The 11,535-nt window shown below is 32.5% G+C and overlaps 1 long non-coding RNA gene across 1 annotated transcript; it reads left to right on the top strand.

Annotated features, from left to right (window-relative positions):
• The first annotated feature begins 870 nt into the window (after positions 1-870).
• On the top strand, positions 871-2,993 carry LOC145306078 (uncharacterized). The gene is made up of 4 exons (XR_013874881.1): positions 871-1,012; positions 1,289-1,330; positions 2,308-2,448; positions 2,871-2,993. It is a non-coding gene; the product is annotated as an uncharacterized LOC145306078 (long non-coding RNA).
• Positions 2,994-11,535: the final 8,542 nt, after the last annotated feature.

Raw genomic sequence — 11,535 nt, 5'->3', positions numbered from 1 at the left:
CAGTGAAAAGCTGTCTATAATATGATAACTTTTCTCAGACTTTTAGAAATTAAAGAATATTATAGCAAGTAAACTCTAATATGAGCTTGTAAAGAAAATGTATTCTTTTGTTGGTCTCAGGTCCTAAGAAAAGAAGCTAAAAAAAAGATTAAATGGTTTGAATAATAGAGTTGTTAGTAGCGCAGCTACTCTATCAATTATTTAACTCATACATACGAAAATTTGTTTATACCAATAGTTACCAGGTAAGGACATCCAACTGGTACCCAAAGTTTTATAAACACCTTCTTTCATCAGTTGGATAATTTCATAAAACTTTTATTGCATAGTTTTAATTAAACTATAGTTTTATACTGTCCTTACTTGTCAACTAATAATTATACAGAAGAGGTAGTTTTGTTCGATCATTATTGGGAATGTACATCTGACATCAATTCATTTTGCATTTTCTTATTCCTCATCTTATTTCATATTTTCTTTCGTTACTTTCTTTATTTTCTTATTTAAAACTTTTTTCTTGTTTTTCTTACCCGTTTTTTTGTCATCTATTACTTGAATTCCATTCTCTTAGCTGCGCTGTTTAAAACTACTGTGTCCTTGTTTCTTTATTTGTTTCTCACGGACGACCAACCCAAGGGAACCTTAACAACCCCCTAACCCCCCCCCCCCCCCTCCCCTAATAGAAAATTATTTCTAAGGTTAGAAAATAAGGCGCAGAGGAATCCCAAGAAACTTTTAAATATTCGTATTTGCATTTGGTTTTACATATTAAAGTGAAGCTTAACTATTGTGAAAAGACCCATCAAGAGTTGTCAGCATCCCAAAAATTAACCTTAAGAAATAATATTTTATAATAACAAACAAATAAAAAAAATACTGAAATTTAAAAAATAACGAAGAATTACAAGCTTTAATGAACAGTTTAAAAATCAAATTATCAAGCTAATCACCAGAAAAGAATCCAAACAAGAGAAATTTTTGCCAGTCTTAAACCAACCACGATCGAGTGAAGGTGAGATAGTGATTTTTATAATCAGTTTAAATATTACTATATGCATGAATTTTGGCAAATTACATATATGTTTTTAGAGAATTTGTTGTAAAACTCTAAATTAAGTCATTTTTTCTCTAAAGTCAAGCTTGATTAAATTAGGCACAAATCTACAGATTTTTTTCTCCCAGCCGTTAATATAAAGAAACAGGACCATTGAAATTAAGTGCAGTATGCTTAAAAATCCATGTATTGTGATTTATTGACAATTCTGTCTAATTAGTGAATTTAATTTAGTTTGGACTCGCTGTAAGAGACCTAAGAATATTGAAACAAGAGGTAAAAATCTTATTTATATCTATTTACACTTATAAAGTAGCTGCGCTCCTTAATTCACTCATAGAGTAGCTACCCCTTAATTCACTAATACAGTACCTACGTTCTTAATTCACTTATAGAGTAGCTACGGTATTAAACAAGCTGTAGAGTAGCTGTGCTATAAACCCCTTATAGAGTTACTACGATCCTTAAACGTCTAACAATAGGCTGCGCCCCTAAGGAAGCCTTGAAATAACCATATATTAATGTTTTTCTAATCTAGATTTGTTTGTAGAAGGCCGTTCCTTATTTAAACTATTTATAGAGTGGCTGCGCCCCCAAAGAAGGCCTAAAATAACTGAATATTAATCTATTCTAATCTAGATTTATTTGTAGAAGGCCGTTCCTTATTTAAACTATTTATAGAGTGGCTGCGCCCCCAGAGAAGGCCTAAAATAACTGTATATTAATCTATTCTAATCTAGATTTCTTTGTAGAAGGCCGGGCATCATTTAAACTATTTATAGAGTGGCTGCGCCCCCAAAGAAGACTTAAAATAACTGTATATTAATCTATTCTAATCTAGATTTGTTTGTAGAAGGCCGGGCCTCATTTAAACTATTTATAGAGTGGCTGCGCCCCCAAAGAAGACTTAAAATAACTGTATATTAATCTATTCTAATCTAGATTTGTTTGTAGAAGGCCGGGCCTCATTAAAACTATTTATAGAGTGGCTGCGCCCCCCCAAAGAAGGCTTAAAATAACTATATTATTTTTTAAAATCTAGAATTGTCTGTAGAGAGCCGGACCTTGTTTTACTGAGTAGCTGCGCCCTAAGGAAAGACTTAAGAGGCCAAGCATTAATCTTTTTTTTTATTAAGATATATCTATATGAGAGGCGGACTAAATATCTAAATATCTGTTGAGTAGCTGCGCTCTCAAATACAGGCATATAAAGAAAAGTATCTAATGAAATTAATAGTTTTTTTATTATCTAGAAATTCGTTGATGATGCACTGTTGTATGGCTTAGGCGGACCTGTTCATCAGACTTCTGGGACAAGACAAGAAGCCTCATATTGGTCCACCCCAACAGAGCTGTCCCTGCAGTGTGCACTGTTTTACTCTACTTATTCTTAGGTAAGAAAAGGTAGCTATAGATACTGATAGAGTAAAGGGGAGCTTCCATGAATAGGGTTTCATCAGTTTAGGTATCTAAATAAACCCGAAGCTATACCTATACCTAAGACAGCCAGTACCTAATTACCCATACAGGGATGTAATGAATAGATAACCCTAACCCAAATAAGAGGTTCCTAGATGGGTTTGTGTTAAAAAAAATCGTCCTAACTTACCTATACATTAAACTCTATAATTCGTTGATAACAACTACAGCTTATGTTACAGTAGAGTAATCATCTAAAAGAGTAAACCTTACCCTAAAGGGTCAAGCCAATGAAAGGTATTTAAAGGATTAAACCAGCTTATTTAATTGTACCAATAAGCCTTCCAGATTTGTCCGGCTATTGGTTTCTCTGACTTATAATAGTTTATTGTTTCAGTATTCAACACAGTTGATGCAACCGTAGAGAGACACTGCTTACATGTAAATTAAGTCATAACCAGAGTCCTACAAACAATTATTACCTACAATTTTAACCACCGCACATTGGGGCAAATCAACCAAAAAGGGGATTTAATTATTTAGTACCCTTAAAATTCATCTCACAAAAATTTCATTTTATACTTTTTTTGTAGGTAATTCAACAACAAACAAATTTGCTTTTTATGTTTTTTTCTGTCATTTGAAAGGAACATGGAGATAAAGGTCATTTTATGAAGATAGATAGAAAATTACCAGATTAACCCCTCCCAAAAATAGCCCCCCCTTACCCTATCCATCTATCTATCCATCAATCTATCCATCTATCTATCCATATATCTATCCATCTGTCTATCCATCTATCTATCCATCTATCTATCCATCTATCTATCCATCTATCTATCCATCTATCTATCCATCTATCTATCCATATATCTATCCATCTGTCTATCCATCTGTCTATCCATCTATCTATCCATCTATCTATCCATCTATCTTTCCATCTATCTATCCATCTATCTATCCATCTATCTATCCATCTATCTATCCATCTATCTATCCATCTATCTATCCATCTATCTATCCATCTATCTATCCATCTATCTATCCATCTATCTATCCATCTATCTATCCATCTATCTATCCATCTATCTATCCATCTATCTATCCATCTATCTATCCATCTATCTATCCATCTATCTATCCATCTATCTATCCATCTATCTATCCATCTATCTATCCATCTATCTATCCATCTATCTATCCATCTATCTATCCATCTATCTATCCATCTATCTATCCATCTATCTATCCATCTATCTATCCATCTATCTATCCATCTATCTATCCATCTATCTATCCATCTATCTATCCATCTATCTATCCATCTATCTATCCATCTATCTATCCATCTATCTATCCATCTATCTATCCATCTATCTATCCATCTATCTATCCATCTATCTATCCATCTATCTATCCATCTATCTATCCATCTATCTATCCATCTATCTATCCATCTATCTATCCATCTATCTATCCATCTATCTATCCTTCTCTCTATCCTTCTCTCTATCCATCTATCTATCCATCTATCTATCCATCTATCTATCCATCTATCTATCCATCTATCTATCCATCTATCTATCCATCTATCTATCCATCTATCTATCCATCTATCTATCCATCTATCTATCCATCTATCTATCCATCTATCTATCCATCTATCTATCCATCTATCTATCCATCTATCTATCCATCTATCTATCCATCTATCTATCCATCTATCTATCCATCTATCTATCCATCTATCTATCCATCTATCTATCCATCTATCTATCCATCTCTCTATCCATCTATATATCGATCCATCTATCTATCCATCAACTATTCATCTCTTTATCCATCACCTATCAATTTATCCATCCATCAATCTATCCCTCTATCTATCCATCCATCTATCCATCTGTCTATCCATTTACTTATCCATCTATCGATCCATATATCTATTCATCTACCTATCCATCTATCTATCCATCTATCTATCCATCAACTATCTTGAATTTCGTGTTTAAAATGTCTAATTAGGGGTTTTGGTTATCAGAGCAATATGAGAATTTTTTAGTAGCGCAGCTACCCTATCACTAGCTTTTTGGGCCCTTTAAAGTGTAACTAGGTTAATTGTAGTCCGATTTTAGTGTTTAAAGTGTCAAATTTGGGGTCATGGAATTCATTTCAGTAGGAGGGGAGGGGATGGTGTAAATGGGGGTGGATGGGGATCCTTATTTTAGCAAGCTACAAGTTTCACTTTATTTTTATGTTTAATAAATCCATTATAAATGTGGGCATGATTAACATAAATTTTTATTAACTAATATCTATATTTATAATGATATTATGATTCTTGTTTACTGTTTATATGTACACTAGCGGCTTCGCCCCTAGCCTCTAGGGGATTTGCCCCAAGAGGTAATTAAACAAGGATGACAACATCCATGAAAGAAGCAAAGCTCTGAAATGGAAGGACAAACGAACATTAACACTTGTGAAGTGTCAGAACTGAATATTAATGCATGTCTATACAAAATTGTAATAAAAACTGATTAAATACATGTTACTGTTTAAGGACATACTGACGTTTTTAGGACTTGATTATAGAGATGCTTCGCTTATTACAATAGACGTTATTGAAATAGGAATCAGTATTCAAAAAATCAGATGAATAGGATATTTTTAACATTCAAAACCATTATTTGTTGTCAAAAAAGTAAAAATCAGCCTATTATAAATGGATGTACGGACTTTCTGGTAACGATTATAGAGTTGCTGTGCTTTCTAAGTCGTACCTAACTGTTGTAGAAATCAGCATGAAAAGTTTGAGATCAATAGGACAATTCTAGCCTGTTTAAGTTAAGTAAAAGAGCTAACTGTACCAGACGTACGGACGGACCGACCCTAATTATAGAAATATGAAAAAATTGAGGGGGATTTTTATTTTTGAAAAAGATCTTTAAACAACCACAGGACCAGTAGATATATTCCCTGAAGAGTAGAATTCAATCAGTTTAGTGGTTAGCGAGATCTTAAGGGATGGGCGGACAGACAAACAGACATCAAGCTACTTTGTATTATATATTAACACCTAGGGATCTAAGGAACAAAACAATAACCGATTAATATGTACATCCCCAATATTGATACATATTTAATAAATTATATTACAAAATTATTTGTCTGTAGATGACAATTAGTGGTTGAAAAGTTTTGACACTCATCTTAATGAACCAACCAATAAAAAATCAATTAAATTTCCTGTTCTTAGTTAAGTTTTGACACTCATCTTAATGAACCAACCAATAAAAAATCAATTAATTTCCTGTTCTTAAAGTTCTTATGCTAACGAATATAAAAACGTTATTATAAAACTTTGAAGTTTGGGGACTAGTGTAATTAACAGTCCCCTCCCTTTCTAAATAAAACTGCTGACTTTAAACATGATTACCCTGTAACTTCATAATTTAAAAACAAAGCATTACCAATAGACAGACAGAAGACTACTTGCTAATTCCAATTTAGAATGATTATAAGAACCTCACATTATTTGCATATTAACCCTTAACGGTCGGGGGGGGGGGGCGTTGAACGCCCCCCCACCCGGTTTTTTCTATCTCATTTTCTGTGTGTGAAAGATAAAGAGCCCAAACTGCTTGACTTTTTAAGTATGGGTATGACACATAACTGAGAGTTGGAATTTTTTGAATATCTCCATCCTGGCGGGCACAGGATGCCAGCAAACCTGGCAGGGTCATCCAGGTAAAGAACAAAAATTTGTTTTTGATTTAAACAAAGCATTTTATCTTTACCAAAATACTAAAATATCCTCTAGTAGTACATCCTCATATTAAATACAGGTGTTCAAGTCAATTTCAGGTTCCAGGTATGATCCTGCAGGTCCTGATCCTCCAGGTCTCCAGAAATCTTTAAAATGCTCCTGTGGCCGCAATTTTTGACTTAGAGACTTCAAATTTTAAACTTAAGCTTTTTTTACATGTCTACATAATGTATTAAAATTTCATAAAGATCCGCCGCCGTTTTCCCGCCGACCGCCGACTGCGGCGGCTGGCAGCTGCCAAGTACAGCTGCGGCCGCTGAAACTTATGTTTTGATATTTCAAATATAAAATTTAAATAAAATAAACATTTTCTGCAAAAAAAAATTTTCTTCTAGCTTTAAAAATAAAAAAAATTACAGCCGTTTGAAATTTTTAAGTAAAAAAGGACCTAAAAACAAAGGTTGTTAAATAAAAGGGTGAAGGAAGCGGAAATTGACCTTGACTTACTTATGGTCGGAAATTCACCATAACACAGGGGACTTGCACAAAAAATTTTAGCCCTCTAGCTCTAATAGGAACTGAGATAATGAGGGGGGGCGTTGAACACCCCCCCCCCCCGACTGATTAAGGTGCGGCAAGGGGCCCGACTGTTAAGGGTTAACTTTACCTTTCCGCAGTGAGGTAGGGGACATTGGGCTGTTTATAACACTAGTCCCCAAAGTTTTACAGTTGTGTGTTCAAACGTTTTAACTACTAACTTTAATCTACACAAGAGGTAATTTTGTGTATTATCATTGGGGATGTACAACAATTTATTGACCTTTGTCTTATCTCTTTAGATCCCTGATATTTGTAATAATCTATAGAAACGATTATTTAGTTACATTAAACATCAAACATAAAGAGGTTTAGATTTAGGTTTAGCCCCCCCCCCCCTCTCCTCTTCATCATTTAGTGCAATAGAACTTGAAAATACTTATTATTAACTTTAATTCTAAGTCAGAATAAATATTTCCCAATATTTCTATGTTTTTGTGTATTTTATTTATTTGAATTATATCTTAAGTTTTGACTTTAAAAGCGCATTTAAACGCCTTTTCTTACAAGCTTTTCGTGCACCCACGTTCAGAAAACGGGCTAAAAACCCCTACGGGGGCGCGGGGGGGTAAATGAAACCAGTACTGGCGATTAAAATATGTCTTTGGGTAATCAAATATCGTTTTTTTAGCCGGCGACACCCGGCGAAAACGTGTTTCCTCTTACTGTCTTCTTAAATGTTGATTAAAAAACAAACAAATAAAAACTAAAATCTTGACTTCAACTAGAATTATTTAGGACTAATTTCTTCAATTTGTGTTTTTTCTTTTATACTGTCAAAAAATATGTAATGCATGACTCATCAGAAGTTATTTTGTCTAATTACGTTAATTCTAAGAGATTTTACAATACTTTTAAAATTGTTGGTGAAACACAAAAAGTATGCCTTTTTCTGTAAGAAAATTTTAGCATTTCTTGACTTCTATGCATTAGAATGCTTACTTAAAAAGCGTATTTTTACGATTCCTTTGAAATCTGATGTACATTGGGTATGATAATACTCATAGAATGTTTAAAACTTGATTTGGGGGTGGTGAATTGTTGCCCCTTGTTGCCCCTATGTGCACCGTTTTATCTACATGTCTAATTTATATGTTACCTATATAATTATGTGCTATTATAAATAAATTGTCGTTTTTAATTCATTGTTAATTACTGGTGGAGAATCTAATATCCATACGTAGCTATGTAGCAACTATAATTCACTTTGTCTGTCTGTACGACCGTGAAGATGATTAAAGTCCCTCAACAGATTATAACGTCATACGATAAAATAACCAATGAGAGGCCAGCATAAATTTTACAGTTTATTCTAGCCTATCATTGGCTATTCTATCGTATTACGTCATAATCTGTTGAGGGAATTTAATCATCTTCTGTGACTGTCAACCCTATTTTATCACTTTTTTACTCGAAAGAAAGCTTCATTTTCTATGAAGATATTGAATTATATAATACTATAAACTATGGTCGACATAAAAAATACCATTAAAACTATTATGTCGAGAATTTGTCAGCATAATCAACTTTTCTATGTCCGATAGTTAACGAACCTAGTATTAGTGTCTAACTTTTTATCTTTGTGACGTAACAAAAATCGAAGGATGAGAGGGGAGGTGGGAAAGGAAACCCCTAAAAAAGAGATGGATTTTTGTTACGTCACAAAGATAAAAAGTTAGACACGATTACTAGGTTCATAGTTAACATAAACCATAAATTTTGATCCAAATAACAAAAATAAGGCTTTCATTAATGGTCCACTCGTGGATAGAGAATTTTCTACGAATAGTAAAATCAAAATGAATAATTGTAATATTAATACCTTTTTGTCATCCCGGGCCGTCGGCCCCTTGGGGCTAACAAACCTAAATTATTATTACAATTTATACTTTTACTATCTACAAAAAGTTGTCTATAATGCGATGCGATAAATAACTATTATTGCGTTTGAACTTATTTTTAAAACTTTTAGTAAAAATGCTCAAACAAGCCTTCTTTTATATGTGTTAAAGAATTACATTTTGGTTTTAGATTTATTTATGAGCTTTGGTTACAACCCTAAATATATGTATAATGTATATTTTCTAAATTTGTAAGGGTTTGGATTAAACAGGGATCTAAAGGGATAAGACAATGGCCGATAAATTGATGTACATCCCCTGCAGCATGATTATACACAAAATTACCCCCTCTTAAGATTACAATTAGTGGTTTAAATGTCTGGACACTCAATGAACCACCTAACAAAATATAAGTCCTAAAAGTTGTTAAGCCAACGAATAAAAATCGTTCTTATGAAACTTTGGGGACTAAAGTAAACAACAGCCCTTCCTCCATGGTATTAAGTTTAACATGGATGACAAAATCCAGAAAAGCAAAGCTATACAAAACTGATAGACTTGATACTAATTAGTCAGGAAATCATCACGAAAAGTATAAAACCTCTATCCAAAATAGCAGCTGAAAAAATTGCGTTTTCCCCATAGGCGTACAAACGGCCAAAGTGATTATAGGGTAACTTCGCTATTAAAAAGGATAGATAAATTACTATTGCAGCATTAATAGATTTATTATTACTTGGATCTTACACCAGATTATAATGTACTCTAATATAGTGAAATTTATAGCTTGCTAAAATAACTATCCTCCCCTGCCCCCATTTTTTACCCTTGCCCCATCTTCACCCCTCCTACTTGATAATTATCTAACCAATTAATAATGTCCATGCTAGCGACTTAATTTTTCCCCTGTCGTAATATCCACCTACATTCAATATCCAGTATTGCTATAATTACCCCATATTGTTGATACATGGGAAACAAAACAAGAATATAATGATATCAGATAGCAAAAACAATTATTTATTTACATATAATTAGAGAAAAGATTAGATTAGTATCAAAATAGTTTATTTTGTCCAGGGATCTTAAGGGATAGGACAATGGACGATAGATTAATTTACATCAACATACCTAATGGTGATACAAAAAATCATCATTCTGTAGAAAAAATAATCAGCTAGAAAGTTTGAATCAACTAATGAAGATCTAATTAGAGTACCGTAATTTTAAGCTAATGAATGAGAGATTCTGTTTATAGAACTTTGGAGACTAGTAAACTTTGAAGTCCATTATCCCTTCCCTCCATGCTAGAACTCTATAATCATGTTCATATATATGGTCCGATCAACAAGGATTTTTTTCATCAAAAAGATCACTTATAAATATTAAAAAAGAAATGGCAGCGTAGTTAAATGTATTAAACTACTTTTACTTATCATTTTTTATATTATGTAGATTTTTTTTATAAAAAGTATATAATATAAAATCCAATATACATTTATAGTGGCTTAATAAAAGTACTTCAAATAAAATTATGCAAAAAAGTTACATTGATGGAATGTTCATGTCCAAAGGTATCGCAGCTTATTGAAATGAAATAAGTAAGGGCCACGGGCTAGTTAAGAAGTGATAGTCACTCTTTCCTTATTTCTAAAATAAATTGAAAATTAGGGGAGAGTGGAGATATTTTTTCCAATGCAGCCTGCAGGGACTTTATAATAAAGATATTTTTCTTTTCTAGAATAAAAATGTTGGTGGAAAAGTTCTTGAACTGACTATAATGAACCAACTAATCAAGATTTAATAAAAAGTATACAAAGTTTAAAGCAAACAATCGAGAAAAATTTCAAAACAATTTACAGTCCAATGTCTCCTTCCTGAAGTACACGCATTTTGAAAAGTAAGTAGCTATCTAGCTCATAAGGTTTTATCTTAACGTCCTAAGATTCATCTTTTCAATAATCAGGTAATAGGACAACTATTTCATGTAATAAATATTTAAAGATATTAATGGACATACTTTCTGGTAACGATTATAGAGTTGATACACGATTTTAGGACGATTCTAACATCAAACCTAGAAGAGCTATTTTATTTTTATAGAGTTGCTTCGCTCTATAAGCTAACATAAAAAGTTGATACCTATATAAAGTAAAGTTATATTTGCTATATTGTATCCGACAAAAAAGAATTACAGATACATTCAATAAAAAGATAAAATATTTTATACTCACAGGTTTAAACTGAAATAAAAATTTAAACTGAACGACCTTTGAATGCCCTCACTGGTAATTTGTTTCACCCGTTTATGTGCTAAAGCATTATTCTTTCAATTTTACTACCATTTGCATTATGATTCCTGAAACAGTTAGGTACAATTTATAAAGTGTATCAACTATCTATTCCTCAACAAAACGTCCGTTAGCCCGTTTTAAACACATTGACCTTAAAAGATATTTGAAAAAAACATATATTCTTTCCATGATAAGGTTGTTCTTTTACAATGATTTTTGAAATTGTGATTCCTAAATGATAAGACACCATTAAGCCTTAATATGTTAGTATGTTCATATTAAACATCCTGTTAGTTATTACTCTAAATTTGTTAATGTTTGTTTGTCTAACCATTTTATTGAGCTTCACTTTTATGAATGTTTTTATTCTTTTTTAATACTTATTTTATTACCATATTAAATAAATCCCTGAAATCCCAGATATATAGATCCGGCTTTACGTTTCTTTTACTAGAATCCAATTTTAATCCGTAACTCTAAGATTAAATTTAATTGTAAATACAAACTTTTTCATTTGGGGAAAGCGATGCCACTCTACACATGATTATGTCCGTTTGTTAT

The sequence above is a fragment of the Acartia tonsa genome, chromosome 14 (assembly GCF_053477335.1).
Source record: "Acartia tonsa isolate MP-2025a chromosome 14, ASM5347733v1, whole genome shotgun sequence".
Lineage (NCBI taxonomy): Eukaryota > Metazoa > Arthropoda > Copepoda > Calanoida > Acartiidae > Acartia > Acartia tonsa.
This window is presented reverse-complemented; position numbering and strand designations above follow the sequence as displayed.